The following is a 16,992-nucleotide window of genomic DNA, read 5'->3' as shown; positions in this document are numbered from 1 at the left end:
ATATTCCTTTAAAATCTTTTGCACTTGTAAATGACTTTAAGGACTTTATCACTCTGTTTAATTTTTTGAATAAGTTAAATTAGATGTTAACAGATTTCAAGTTTTATGGTTTAAATGCATGCATCTTCATGGTAACGAGAGAACGCAGGAGTTAAGGGCTCCCCAAGTCGGGCACTGGGTGGGCATGGGCTCACCTGGCGAGGACGAAAAGGGGGCAATGCCGACAGAAAGGGGCCAGTCATACGGTAGGTCCACCTTGAAAATGGGCATCTCAGTTTTCAATTCTGTTCCGTGTGTAACCAAGGGTATTGGACATATTTGTGGAAAAGTGAAATACCTAAGGTTAAACTGTTCTTGAGAATTCTTCCTCCGCAAATACATGTACGTACAACTCCGAGCTCATCTCTCACCCAGAATTGGTCTGTGTATTGTAAGGGGACGTTTTTACTTCTCATCTCTCACCTAGAATTGGTCTGTGTATTGTAAGGGGACGTTTTTACTTCTCATCTCTCACCTAGAATTGGTCTGTGTATTGTAAGGGGACGTTTTTACTTCTCATCACTCACAGCTTTTTTGTCGTAAAACTATTAAACAAGTGTATTGTTTAATTAACAGTAGTAAAATCTTTATTGCTTTTAACATTTCACCAATGTCAATAGATAAAAAGAAACTATTCAAGCAATAGAACTAATGCATAGAGATAAGAAAGGAATATTGAGAATCACTTGTAGGATTTCTATTTGATTCCATAACGAAGTATCCTCTGAACTTTTTATTGAATTAATTTTTGATTACTTTCATAGTTTCCAGTGCTTCCAGAAACATGCAATAATAGTTGCTCACGCCAATGAGTTTTTTTAGTCATATTTTGTTTTACAAAGAAATAATGGATTTTCTTTTGATTTGTTCACATTCAAAGCTTCCATCAAAAAGTCGCTCCCAAACAGACCTGAAATAATGTTATAGTATTCGACGACGTTGCTGCCAATGTACCAAGTGCCCCCGATCTCTTAGTGTACCTTAATAACGAATTTCAAATATATAAATCACAAATAAATCTAAGGTGATAAAAATCTCATTAATATATAAAGCAAATAAACCACACCAAATTATTGTTGATATTAATACTGATGAATCATATAAATGTGTCGGATTTATAGCTAAGTTCACAACCTCTGTGTGACAGTAATGGCGACGTTCCGTTAGTCACTATGACACCGCCGCGGACGCACCGCCACAAAGCAACCTTCTGTAATAACCGAGCGTTAATCTCCCTCAAATATTCTTAAATGCTTCCGACGAGTAAATGAATATGTACTTAATGTGAGTATAAGTCTCAATGATGCACATGTACAGATGTGCATGAGCATGGAAGAGTGCATACGAGCAGGTTCTGTATACTCATCATCCCTGTCGGAAGATTTAGGATGTAATTTTGTACTTGATGGGAATGAGTCAGAACTATCTCAAACTGAAAAACAAATACTTTCACCAAAAAGTTTTCAACAGCACGATATGTATGCGCTAAGAAAGGGCAAGATATGTTTGAATAATCTTGAGATCACGGTCATGGAAGATGTTCACTGATATTCTCCATCTTTGTATGGTCTTGTATACAAGAGCCTTTTCCGACCAGGTTAAATACAATTATGTAGAAACCATCCCTGTTTTCCTTGTAACGTCAATGTCTCAATCAAAGGGTTCCGTCTGAACGCAGCCTCAACACAACCCAGGGCTCCGGGCGCTGATGCCATCTCTATTTGTTATCACTACTTAAGTACGGGGTGGCGCATTTTTACGATTTTATTTAATTTGCGGTGGGGTAAATAACTAAATGACATCTTGATTATGTGTATGATAAAAGCGCTTTGAGGTAAATTTGTATCCTGATTGTTATTTTGACACTTTTATTTAAGCGTGCTAATAGTTAAACGACTTTGCAGTGTAGCGAACGTGCTGGTAGGAGGTTGATATGTGCTATAAGTGGTAGATTATACAGACGGGTCCCACGCGGTAACGGCACGAGGGCTTTATAAAGATGCAAATCAAATTGTATAGCACCAACACCGACAATATCTTATGATTAGAATATGTTTTTGGAAAATGAAATTTACGATTATAAAATCAAATATATAAATTTCCCAAATGAGTCATAGTTTAAGCCGCGTGTTAATGCACGCTTCTTCCTCGTCCTCATGATGAGCCGCCGGGGGCTGTTTTAATAAAGGATTTTAGACGTAACTTCAATCACAAATGACGTAAATAGCTCAAAAGAGATTTTGCCGAACGTAGTCTGTTATCATTATTATTAATTATTATTATTACTACTACATGTTACAAAGTTGTGCATCTTTGATGGACTGGTTGGCAGGTGACTCCATCTCGTACATTGTTTTATTAAATGCACTTCTGGGAGTCTATGTTGGCCACTGTGTTTCTCACCCTTGGAAAGTACCTGTCGGCGGTTGCTCGGCAGTCTGCTGTGCCGACGACAAACAATCCTATATTTGTTGCAAACGAAACGGGCTTCTCTGTGCTGTACCTGTTAAATGGTTTTTGCCAGTCCGTGTCTGTGTGAGACGGTCTATAATTTTCTCACCTCGGTCAGGAAACTTCCTTGGCTTCGGTGTGCATTCTTTAATATTCGTTTGTAGTACTGGCTATGCCAGTTCAAGCTCACTTATAGGCTGGTCCCCGATTAGGTCTTAATCTAGGTCGGAATCTAGGAATTTGCTGACACCAATAGCTTCTAGGTCATGGCCAAGGATGTGTGTATGCATGACATCAAGGACCCCTCGATGATCGGTTGCTAACATTATAACATAGCATTTTGAAGGATTTAAACTCATCTGTGAAGTCACACTTTTTCCACTGCAGTGAGGTCCTCTTGGATATAAGCTAAAATAGCAGTTGGCATGGTATTGCACCGGGGAGAACACTTTCTATGCCAGGCTGAGCGTTCCCAGTACAGGACAACTTGCTGAAAAAGCGACTTACACAGTTGTTAACATTCCTTTTACCCCAGAGTTGCCTTATGTAGAAGGCGAACACAGAACACATTGTAGAATGCCTAGGAGACGTCTGTATGGTTTCATCTGGACTTGCTGTTCTTAAGCGGTCTAAGATGCAATCTCCTGTACGGCGGTGGTTATTGGGACTCATATGCACCATGTTTCAGGAGTTTGCACGTTATGAACGTCAAGGCACCAGACCTTAAATTTGCAAGTTGATAACGGCCATCATTCTTTAATCGTAGCCCTTTAGCCAGACCTCAAATCGACGAAAGTTAAAATAAATAGAAATTGCAGCTGCATACAAATAGAGAAAACTGATCTGGATCTGCAGCATTGTGCGTTTGTCAAGTTCATGATTGGTGTATGGACCCATCCCCTGTCAACAACTATCCCGCACTTTGATAATGTCCTACTTGGACCTTAAGTAGGGATGTCTGCATGTGTTCTTTGGCTAAAACTGATGTAAATTCGCAGTTGAGTATGTAAGCATTGACTTTACTGTTACTCTGAAAATAATTGTCTTTGTTTTACAGACGAGCATCGCCAGTGCCCAACGCCTTTTCAAATTGTCCTCGCCAGGAGAAGAAACAAAGCGCTTTAATTACTAATTACGACTGTTGAACTCTCGTCTAGCATTTATACGTGCTATTAGATGCAGATCCTCACAGACCCTCCTGTTTTCCATGGAGCCCTGTCACGCGATGTTTACGGTGACGGTGACCCCAGACTCCCACGCCGACGCGGCCTTCACCTCCTGGCCGCACAATGGCCAAACTGTGCCACACGTCTCCATATTGGACGCCTTCCGTGCGCCCATCAATCCGACCATAGACAACCATCTCTCTGGATAAAGGCCTTTTCAGGCAATTAAATTAGTTCGTGTTAGATCTCGTTTTAAAGCCTCTTCTATTTTATATCCATACAGAATTTAATTGGTTCAGCGGGAATCCAGGTCATCTGTAAGAATTGACCTAATTATCAAAACAATCTGAAGTAAGAGTCACGCTAGCGTTTCTTTTCCAATTTCTTTTATTTGATGTAGGGATAACATATTTCAAATGTCTTTGTTTTTCTTAATATGTTTTGAAGTCTGTGTCATGGTCCTTTTGTCCAATATTCGTGGAAATGTTGGTATAGATAAAAAATGAACTGACGCAAGAAAGAACATTTCATCAGGAAATATATATATATACAAAAGGAAAACATGTCTCTATGGTCTGTTTCGGCGAATTTACGAGACCCGATAACGCAGCTGGGCTTTTCAATGCCGTCTTGGCTTCTCCGAACTGGTGTATACTGTATACCGTCTATAATGAATCAAAAACGTCCAATAAAGGTTACATATTGGTATTTAATCTATTTCTGTTGAACTGACCTGCCCCATCAACGGCCACTCAGTGCATTGTACATTTACAATGTTTGTGGGAAAAACTGTAAAAAAACGGTAACTTGAACATCCCTTGCTGTTGTAACATCCTCGTTGCTCCTGCATCCATGCATGATCGTATTTCCTACCCCGCACGCATATGAACGTATCGTATATCATCTCTTCTTGTTGAAGATGACGCCAGAACATCCTCATCGGTGAGCTGTTCATCGAGAGCTGACGGATGTGTAGAGGTGAACCTCCTCCACAGATGGCGGGAGCGAGGGGACACTTCCCTGTACTCACACAACCCCACATCACAAACCCAGTGCGTCATTATACGTTTGTTTGATACCCAATACAGTGAATAAGTAGAACATGAAGATAGTCGTTTACTCTTTTCGCAATGTACTTGTGGGCATTGTTCGATTCGCGTGATGACTGCAATTCGAGATTCCATAGGTATTGACCGCAACAAATTTGCTCTTTATCGTATTTGGCTGCTTTTATAATTTGATCATTTAATAGCGTGTTTCAACCCGTTTAATACACATTAATGGCGGTGGGAGGGTAAGATTTCAGGCGGTAAACATTCCGTTGACAACACCGTTAATGTGGTCGGGTAAAACCCCCGGTAAGCAGTGTCCAGTCGGAGATAGAACTCAAGTGGTTAGTTGCTATGGTTATAGAATTTAGCATTTATATTTGCCACATTATGATGCATTTAACAAACCATAAAGCTCGGAACTGGATGTGTTTGTTTTTCAAATTTCTCTTCTGGAACAAATAGTTTCTGGTAACATGTGATCTATTATAGTAGTTGAAAATACTAGTAAGGTTAATACTTGCATTGACTACCTGCAAATTTGCAATAAAACATTCACAAACGACGAAGGTGCCTTAGATTTGGCCAGTCATCGGCCGGGTTTGTGAGTCTGTATGTCTAAATCACAGTTGGGGGTTGTAAATTATAGAAATGGGTCATGGATCGTTTCCCGGCGCCTGGCTACGGACCCTCAACGGTCACCAGGCCCCATTGTTCATGTATTTAGAAGGCGAGAGAAATAGCGCTAACACTCTCATAAATTAACAAGTATCACTTTTGAGTTGACAGTTTTAAAAAGCGCAAGTCATTATGTATTGCAGTTCTCCTGTTATTTATGTGGTTACAGAATGCATTGCGCACTGGCAAAAATATGCGGGAAGTTGGCTTTTTATGCCCAAACAAAAATTGGGGACGGGATATATATAGATTTGGCGTTGTCCGTCCGTGCATTAGTGCATTAGTGCTAGTCTGTGTGTCCGTCCGTGCATTAGTGCATTAGTGCTAGTCTGTGTGTCCGTGCGTGCATTAATGCATTAGTGCTAGTCTGTGTGTCCGTCCGTGCATTAGTGCTAGTCTGTGTGTCCGTCCGTGCATTAGTGCATTAGTGCTAGTCTGTGTGTCCGTGCGTGCATTAATGCATTAGTGCTAGTCTGTGTGTCCGTCCGTGCATTAGTGCATTAGTGCTAGTCTGTGTGTCCGTCCGTGCATTAGTGCATTAGTGCTAGTCTGTGTGTCCGTCCGTGCATTAATGCATTAGTGCTAGTCTGTGTGTCCGTGCGTCCTTCCGTCCGTAAGTATTATGCGAACTTGTGCCGCTTAAAAGTCTTAAACTATATTACCTAGAGTCAAGAAACCTTGGTGGAATGTTATTAAGGGATATTGTTTCCAGCTGCACTTAGTAAAACCAGAGTTATGGTCCTTGAATGAGCAAAAACAGGCATTTCTCGACTAGTGTCCCTCAAAACCATGGGGTTTGTTTGCCGCTTCACTTCGTAAAACGGGAGTTGTAACCCTTGTATTAGCAAACATTGGCATTTCTTGACTTGTGTCGCTCAAAACTCCAAAACTGTATTACCCAGAGTCATGATACCTAAGGGGTATGTCAATGGTGTGATAAGGTTGTGCACCTGGAGTTTCGTCTCCCGCTGTACCTAGTAAAAACAGAGTCATTGAATTAGCAAATATTGTATTTCTTGACTTATGTCGTTCAAAACACCAGAAGTTTACTTCATAGAGTTATGAAACCTTAGGGGAAGGTTGATGGCGTAATGAAGCTGTGCACCTGGGGTTTCGTCCCCCGCTGCACTTGGTAAAATCAAAGCTATGGCCCTTGAACTGGCAAGAAATGTCATATCTGGATTTGTTTCGCTCAAAACTTCAAAACTATTTTACCAAGGGTCAAAAAACCTTGGCGGAATGTTATTCGGGTGATGAAGTTGTTAAACTGGGATTTCGTGTCCCGCTGCACTTAGTTTGATGCACATTTATGGAGAATGGACAAATAAAAGGTCCTTGCGTTTGTGACAAACGCAGCGTATGGGGGCATCCGGGTCCTATCATGACACATTTCTAGTTTTTAATTGCGGGGAATCCTTATTACATATATCAACGATAAAGAATGGACAGAAAGTAGTGTTGTTTTTTGTTTTGTTTTTTAACATGCCCGTAAATTAATGTTTTAGTGATGTTAACTGATTAAAATGCTGTACCTTAATGAAAGAGTATCCATCATATTGAAAGATCTGTCCTCGTCAACTCTGATTTAATCATTCATTAATTGTTATCAATAATTAATTATTATGATAATACTCAGATGCTGAGCACTATTAACACTTGATCTTATGTCGAAGTAACTGTACACCTGTGTCTGTAATTAATATGATGGGCATATTTAAATGCATAATATATAGATATATAACAGTACGATTCACATTATATCACTAACCTTGATTTACTTTGTCACGAAGACAACACATTAACAATCGGTGTACCATTGTTCATGTTAATACGAATTCATCTTAAAGTCAGTATGGTTATTCTATGATCAACATATATAGCATACACGTACTCCCTTAGTGTGATGTAACTCTTTTAATTAATGTAGGCTTTTGTACGGGCCTGGTGAGCATCGTCTTGGCTCCTCTGCTGACAAGAAGACAGGGTACTGTAGTCCGCCAACCAATGATGTACTCAGGGTACTGTAGTCCGCCAACCAATGATGTACTCAGGGTACTGTAGTCCGCCAACCAATGATGTACTCAGGGTACTGTAGTCCGCCAACCAATGATGTACTCAGGGTACTGTAGTCCGCCAACCAATGATGTACTCAGGGTACTGTAGTCCGCCAACCGATGATGTACTCACACCGATGGAACGGTATTAGAACAAAGAATGTGAAAGGAGTTATAGCCCACCAACATGTTGTGGAGGTCACTGCCGGTTCCTCTTCTGCGTTAACAGATGTGTTTTTTTTACTCTTAATAATTTACTCTACAAATAAATGAGAACGAAATAAGAAACCATCGATTTGAGCTTTAACGAGCGTTTTTGTAGTCTCAGACAGCCTTATTTAAACCTGCGCAATTGGAGAAAATCATATTATGTGAGTAAGTCTGGTGGCTCATCGACCCTCGGTGTGGGGCAAGACCCCTTTCAAGATGTCGCCAACCATGGGGTGATTAAACAAAAAAAATGTTGCCTGACACAATAGGTTCTACAAAACCATAGCAAGAGTAAAATGCTACAAATGGAAGATTTAATCAAGGCTTATGATTTATATAGGCCTTCTTCTCGGTATCTAAGATGTTGGACCGACGGGGGCATGCATGCTATTGTCAAATGTTGATTTCGCTTCGTCACATTGTGTCGACAAGATTGTAAAGTCTTAAAGAAACCTGCGATCCCGACCACTTTAAACCCTTTGTAGTAGCTCTGACTCAAGCCTCTATCTCCGTCCTTCGTTATTGATGCAGTGTTTCAGGACACCGAGTTCTGATTGCTTGGTCGTGATTGAACTGTTCACCGGCGGGATTTTTATGTTTCAGAATAATACTTATTTGAAATGATAAATGCGTAATGTATGGTCCATTAATTATTACTGTTTATTTTACATTAATTTAAAGTATCTTATTTCAAATCAACCTATTAAACTTTCGTGGTGGATGAGTTTTTATTTTAAAACACTATTGATAGTGTGTACGCAAGTTACGAAAAGATTGAAACTTTTCAACACTTTTGACGTTTACATCAATAATGCAAAGTAAGATGGGACATAAGATTTTCTACGTAACGACTTGAAGCATTGTCAGTTGCGACGTCGGTTATTTTTCAGACTATCCCATTCTCACAAACTATACTTTCAAATGAACATGGTTTCCTAACAGCAGAGCTCTAGGCAAAAACAAAACACTATGGTGCATTTTGCACATTAATGTATATTTTATATTTATATTATTTTATGCTGATGATACTGTTGTGTCGTCAGAATGTGAGGCTGGTTTACAAGAAGGTCTGTAATTACAAGAAAGATATTGTGATAGATGGAAATAAAATGTAAATTCGCAAAGACAAAGCCAAGGTTATTATATTTAGGAAAGGAGGTAGATTGAGGAGGATTTTTTGAAAAAAAAGTCAGGAATTACAAATTGTTGACAGTTTAAATATCTTGGAATTGTATTTACATCAGGGGTTTCTCTTACTAGTACGTTTGATACTTTATCTGGACATTCTATGAAGGTTGTAAATGTTTATAAACTTAGACAGTGCTTATCTCAATCCCCAATGTTGTATGTGAAACAAAGATGATATACTTTGATAAACTTAAACATCATGTTTAAAGTTATGGCGCTGAAGTATGGATCTTTTTAATAGTCAGCAAATAGAAGGAGTCCATTTATTTAAAAAAAATTGTAAAGAAGTGGTAAGAAGACAAACTCAAAATCATTTTGTTTATAGTGAGCTAGGTAGGACTTCATTGTTTAGTAAACGTGCTGTAGATGTTATTAAATATTGGCTTAAAATAATAAATATGCAAACAATAATGTCTGAATTGTATATGACAAAATGTATTTTGAATAAGATAGAAATCCAAATAATAGATTATGGATGTTAAGAGGATTACTACATAGACTTGGTTTAATGATGCATGGAGTTTGTGATATCGATTTATTTTTGCATGTTTTTAAGCAGAAAGTACAGATATATGTATACAAACTTGGCGCTCAGAATTAACAGAGTCAGCTAGAACTGTGTTATTTACAGATTTCAACTTTACAACTTTTATAACGTATGTTAATATTGATAATTATGCAATTGTATTGTCAAGATTAAGGGTGTCTGTTCACAGATTACAAGTAAAGGCTGGTAGATGGCATTTATGTGATGTACTAGAAGATGACTATCATTTTGTTCTTGAAATGTAAATTGTAAACTGATATTAGAAAAGTTTACATAAATTAATATTAGTATGCAAGACCGAATATGATTACATTTATAGAATAATTCACCAAAATACCAATGTTAATAAAAAAAATGTATCTATGACTGTATGTATGCAAAGCTTTCGAGGTGAGAAAAATCTACTATATTTTGTAAACGGAAAATATTTATTTTGTGCTATGGTACTGCCATTGTTAAATCAATTTGTAGTTGAATAATTTAAAGATTGATTGACAATTGACCATGCTATCATCAACACGAATATTTCAGACGTCCTCATCTATAATGACTTAAGGTAATTGACCCAAACAAACAACATCAAAATATCGAGATTAATATATAGTTATGGACTTCGTAAATCATATCTGAGACTAGATTCATTCTAACTGCTTTTATTTTCTTAAAACATGTTTATAGAGAGTATTCTCATCTATAGCTTCGTCGTCATTGTTTTCTTGTTTGTTGAGACCTTGCAAAACTCCTTCATGTAGTTCATGGTTGCAGGAAATTGTACACGGGCCGTGAAAAGCAGGTCCCACCCTCTGTACTTTGCTGAAATATGTCCCCAACCTATTACTAAAGTATGCCCCCCCCCCCTGCACATTACTGAGGCAAGTCCCCCACTGCACATTTCTGACGCAAGTCACAACCACCTTGCACATTACTGAAGTATGTCCCATCCCCGCCCCCTGCACAATACTGGAGTATGTCCAATCCCACCCCCTGCACGTTACTGAAGCAAGTCCCCCTGCACATTACTGAAGCAAGTCCCCCCCCCCCTGCATATTGCTAAAGTTTATCCCAACCCCCCTGCACATTACTGAAGTATGTCCCAACCCCCCTGCACATTACTGAAGTATATCCTACCCACCCTAGTACATTACTGAAGCAAGTCCCCCCTGCACATTACTGATTTAAGTCCCCCCTGCACATTACTGAAGTATGTCCCAACCCCCCTGCACATTACTAAAGTATGTCCCATCCCCTAGCACATTACTGAAGTAAGTCTCCCTGCACATTACTGAAGCAAGTCCCCCCCCTGCTCATTACTAAAGTGTGCCCCCCCCCCCTTACCTTTACTGAGGCAAGTACCCCACTGCACATTACTGACGCAAATCACAAGCCCCCTGCACATTACTGAAGTTTGTCCCAACCTCCTGCACATAAATGGAATATGTCCCACCGCCTAGCACATTACTGAAGCAAGTCCCCGCCTGCACATTACTAAAGTATGTCCCAACCACCCTGCCCTGCACATTACTGAGGCAAGTCCCCCACTGCACATTTCTGACGCAAGTCACTCCCCCCTCCCTGCACATTACTGAGGCAAGTCCCCCACTGCACATTTCTGACGCAAGTCACTCCCCCCTCCCTGCACATTACTGAAGCTAGCTCCAACCCCCTGCGCATTACTGTTGTGTGTCCCATCCCCACCCCTTGCACATTACTGGAGTATCCCCCCTGCACATTACTGAAGGAAGCCCCCCCCCCCCCCTGCACATTATTGAAGCAAGTCCCAACCACCCTGCACATTACTGAAGTATGTCCCAACCCCCCTGCACCTTACTGAAGTATGTCCTACCCCTAGCACATAACTGAAGCAAGTCCCCCTCCACATTACTAAAGTATGACCCCCCCTTCCCTGCACATTACTAAAGCAAGTCCACACCCCTCTGCGCATTACTGATGTATGTCCTTTGATCACAAGGATTAAAAGATAAACGTGTAATTTGATTATAGTCAAAGGACATTCATTTTAAAGAATATAAACTTTCAATCTTAATTTTCAATAGAATCATTTTGCTAATTTTTTTTTCGGAAAAAATGATTAATGGGTTAGCTGCAAAAGGTCAGACTTGACAAAGTGTCATGATTATTTGGTTTCTTCGTGCAGAGCTGCTCTACATTTGATCAACTAAACGGGTATTTTAATTATTGACTTAATTGTCAACCGCGAGATTAAGTAATCAAATATTTTTGAAACCCATATCCTCCATGGCGGGTACGCATTCAGACCGCACGAGGTAAACGCGTGCATGACATCAGCAGGATTTTGGTTATTAAATACTATTTAAAACATAAGCTCATTCTTTACCCTTTTTGTCCTTTGTTCTGTTACCGGTGTCAAATGTCAATGCATGTATCAATATTTTATTAAGAAATAAATATTAATAACCAAACACCTGAGTGGTATTTTTTTAATATTTGTATTCTGCAAATGACAAGCGTATTTTGTAGATTAGTCACCGCATAAGAAACTGTCGAATCACTAAGACTTTTTTTGTTGATCTTGTGAATTATACGGTAGATTATAATAGTCAAGGACTTTAATCAGATCTTTGTTGCACCCACTTCACCCAGATAACATACTTTACTTTTCCGATATACATGTATAAAATGACAATTCCAAAAGACATAAAAATGGAGATGTAATAAATTTGGTCGTACGATGTCAGCAAATGGAAACTACGGATACATATTCAGCAATTGTATACACCGCAACGTTTAGCACTGTTGGTCACTGGGATGATGTTTGGCAGTGGGATGACGCTAGGCTCTGTCGGTCACTGGGATGACGCTAGGCTTTGTCGGTCATTGGGATAACGTTTGTCACTGTTGGTCACTAGGATTACGTTTGGTGTTGTTGATTACTGGGATGACGCTAGGTACTGTTGGTCACTGGAATGACGTTTGGTGCTGTTGGTCACTGGGATCACGTTTGGTGCTGTTGGTCACTGTGATGACGCTAGCAACTGTTGGTCACTGTGAAGACGCTAGCCACTGTTGGTCACTGGGATGACGCTAGGCACTGTTGGTCACTGGGATGACGCTAGCCACTGTTGGTCACTGTGATGACGCTAGCCACTGTTGGTCACTGGGATGAGGCTAGCTTCGGTTGGTCACTGGGATGACGCTAGCCACTGTTGGTCACTGGGATGACGCTAGCTTCGGTTGGTCAATGGGATGACACTAGCCACTGTTGATCACTGGGATGACGCTAGCTTCGGTTGGTCACTGGGATGACGCTAGCCACTGTTGGTCACTGGGATGACGCTAGCTTCGGTTGGTCACTTGGATGACGCTAAGCACTGTTGGTCACTGGGATGACGTTTGGCACTGTTGGTCACTGGGATAACGCTAGCTTCGGTTGGTCACTGGGATGACGCTAGGCACTGTTGGTCACTGGGATGACGTTTGGCACTGTTGGTCACTTGGATGACGCTAGGCACTGTTGGTCACTATGATGACGATAGCCACTGTTGGTCACTTTGATGACGCTAGCATCTGTTGGTCACTGGGATGACGCTAGCCACTTTTGGTCACTGGGATGACGCTAGCCACTGTTGGTCACTGGGATGACGCAAGGCACTGTTGGTCACTGTGATGACGTTTGCCACTGTTGGTCACTTTGATGACGCTAGCCACTGTTGGTCACTTGGATGACGCTATCCACTGTTGGTCACTGTGATTACGTAGGGCACCGTTGGCTACTAGGATGACGTTTGGCACTGTTGGTCACTTGGATGACGCTAGGCACTGTTGGTCACTATGATGACGATAGCCACTGTTGGTCACTTTGATGACGCTAGCATCTGTTGGTCACTGGTATGACGCTAGCCACTTTTGGTCACTGGGATGACGCTAACCACTGTTGGTCACTGGGATGACGCAAGGCACTGTTGGTCACTGTGATGACGCTAGCTACTGTTGGTCACTGGGATGGCGCTAGCAACTGTTGGTCACTTGGATGACGCTAGCAACTGTTGGTCACTGGGATCACGCTAGCCACTGTTGGTCACTGGGATGACGCTTGGCACTGTTGGTCACTGGGATGACGCTTGCCACTGTTGGTCACAAGGATGAAGCTAGGCACTGTTGGTCACTGTGATGACGCTAGCAACTGTTGGTCACTGGGATGAGGTTTGGCACTGTTGGTCACTTGAATGACGCTAGGCACTGTTGGTCACTGTGATGACGCTAGGCGCTGTTGGTCACTGGGATGACGCTAGCCACTGTTGGTCAATTTGGATGACGCTAGCCACTGTTGGGCACAAGGATGATGTTCGGCACTGTTGGTCACTGGGATGACGCTTGGTGCTGTTGGTCACTGGGATCACGTTTGGTGCTGTTGGTCACTGTGATGACGCTAGCAACTGTTGGTCACTGTGAAGACGCTAGCCACTGTTGGTCACTGGGATGACGCTAGGCACTGTTGGTCACTGGGATGACGCTAGCCACTGTTGGTCACTGTGATGACGCTAGCCCTGTTGGTCACTGGAATGAGGCTAGCTTCGGTTGGTCACTGGGATGACGCTAGCCACTGTTGGTCACTGGGATGACGCTAGCCACTGTTGGACACTGGGATGAGGCTAGCTTCGGTTGGTCAATGGGATGACGCTAGCTTCGGTTGGTCACTGGGATGACGCTAGCTTCGGTTGGTCAATGGGATGACGCTAGCCACTGTTGATCACTGGGATGACGCTAGCTTCGGTTGGTCACTGGGATGACGCTAGCCACTGTTGGTCACTGGGATGACGCTAGCTTCGGTTGGTCACTTGGATGACGCTAAGCACTGTTGGTCACTGGGATGACGTTTGGCACTGTTGGTCACTGTGATGACGCTAGCTTCGGTTGGTCACTGGGATGACGCTAGGCACTGTTGGTCACTGGGATGACGTTTGGCACTGTTGGTCACTTGGATGACGCTAGGCACTGTTGGTCACTATGATGACGATAGCCACTGTTGGTCACTTTGATGTCGCTAGCATCTGTTGGTCACTGGGATGACGCTAGCCACTTTTGGTCACTGGGATGACGCTAGCCACTGTTGGTCACTGGGATGACGCTAGGCACTGTTGGTCACTGGGATCACGCTAGCCACTGTTGGTCACTGGGATGACGCTTGGCACTGTTGGTCACTGGGATGACGCTTGGCACTGTTGGTCACAAGGATGAAGCTAGGCACTGTTGGTCACTGTGATGACGCTAGCCACTGTTGGTCACTGGGATGACGTTTGGCACTGTTGGTCACTTGGATGACGCTAGGCACTGTTGGTCACTGTGATGACGCTAGGCACTGTTGGTCACTGTGATGACGCTAGGCACTGTTGGTCACTGTGATGACGCTAGGCACTGTTGGTCACTGTGATGACGCTAGGCACTGTTGGTCACTGTGATGACGCTAGGCACTGTTGGTCACTGGGATGACGTTTGGCACTGTTGGTCACTTGGATGACGCTAGGCACTGTTGGTCACTGTGATGACGCTGGCCACTGTTGGTCACTGGGATGGCGCTAGCAACTGTTGGTCACTGGGATCACGCTAGCCACTGTTGGTCACTGGGATCACGCTAGCCACTGTTGGTCACTGGGATGACGCTAGGCACTGTTTGTCACTGGGATGAAGCTAGCCACTGTTGGTCACTGGGATGACGCTAGGCACTGTTGGTCACTAGGATGACGCTAGGCACTGTTGGTCACTGGGATGACGCTAGGCACTGTTGGTCAATTTGGATGACGCTAGCCACTGTTGGGCACAATGATGATGTTCGGCACTGTTGGTCACTGGGATGACGCCAGCCACTGTTGGTCACTGGGATGACGCTAGGCACTGTTGGTCACTGTGTATGACGCTAGCCGCTGTTGGTCACTGGGATGACGCTAGCCACTGTTGGTCACTGGGATGACGCTAGCCACTGTTGGTCACTGGGATGACGCTAGCCACTGTTGGTCACCGGGATGTAGTTTGGTGCTGTTGGTCACTGGGAAGACGCTAGCCACTGTTGGTCACTGGGATGATGTTTGGTGCTGTTGGTCACTTGGATGGAGTTTGGCAGTATTGGTCACTGGGATGACGTTTGGCAGTGTTAGTCACTGGGATGACGCTAGCCACTGTTGGTCACTTGGATGACGCTAGACACTGTTGGTAACTCTGATGACGTTTGCCACTGTTGGTCACTTGGATGACGCTAGCCACTGTTGGTCACTTGGATGACGCTAGCCACTGTTGGTCACTGTGATAACGTTTGCCACTGTTGGTCACTTTGATGACGTTTGCCACTGTTGGTCACTTTGATGACGCTAGCCACTGTTGGTCACTTGGATGACGCTAGCCACTGTTGGTCACTGGGATTACGTAGGGCACCGTTGGCTACTAGGATGACGTTTGGTGAGGTTGGTCACTGGGATAATGTTTTGCGCTGATGGTCACTATGATAACGTTGGACAATGTTGGTCACTGGGATGACGTTTGGTTCGGTTGGTCGCTGGAATAACGTTTGGTACTCTTGGTCACTGTGGTAACGCTTGTCACACTGTGAAGACGTTTTGGCACTGTTGGTCACTGGGATGACGTTTGTCACTATTGATCACTGTGACAACGTTTGTAACTATTGGTGACTTTGACAACGTTTTTCACTGTTGTTCACTGCGATGACGTTTGGGAGTGTAAGTCACTGGGATGATGTTTGGCACTGTTGGTCGCTGAGATAATGTGTGTCACTGTTGTTCACTGTGATGACGTTTGGCTCTGTTGGTCGTTTGTCACTGTTGGTCACTGTGGTTACGTTTGTCATTGTTGGTTACTGTGACAACTTTTGTCACTGTTGGTCACTGTGATGACGTTAGACACTGTGACAACGTCTGTCTCTGTTGGTCACTGTTATGACGTTTGACACAATGTGGTCACTGTGATGACGTTTGGCACTGTTGGACACTGTGGCAACGTTTGTCATTGTTGGTCACTCTTATGACGTTTGACACAATGTGGTCACTGTGATGACGTTTGGCACTGTTGGACACTGTGACAACGTCTGTCTCTGTTGGTCACTGTTATGACGTTTGACACAATGTGATCACTGTGATGACGTTTGGCACTGTTGGACACTGTGGCAACGTTTGTCACTGTTGGTGACTGTGTGACAACGTTTTTTACTGTTGGCCACTGTTATGACGTTTGACACAACGTTGTCACTGGATGACTTTTAATACTGTTGTTCACTGCGATGACGTTTGGGAGTGTCAGTCACTGGGATGACGTTATAGCACTATTGGTCACTGCGATGACGTTTGGCACTATTGGTCACTGGGATGATGTTTGTCACTGTTGTTCACTGTGATAACGTTTAGCTCTGTTGGTCGCTGTGACAACGTTAAGTAATGTTGGTCACTGTGATGATGTTTGGCATTGTTGGTCACTGTGATGACGTTTGGCATTGTTGGTCACTGTGATGACGTTTGTCATTGTTGGTCACTGTGATGACGTTTGGCATTGTTGGACACTGTGATGACGTTTGGCGTTGTTGGTCACTTTGACAACGTGTGTCACTGTTGGTCACTGTGATGACGTTT

This window comes from Mya arenaria, chromosome 11 (assembly GCF_026914265.1).
Source record: "Mya arenaria isolate MELC-2E11 chromosome 11, ASM2691426v1".
NCBI lineage: Eukaryota > Metazoa > Mollusca > Bivalvia > Myida > Myidae > Mya > Mya arenaria.
The sequence above is the reverse complement of the archived record's forward strand: the minus strand, read 5'-3'. Positions refer to the sequence as shown.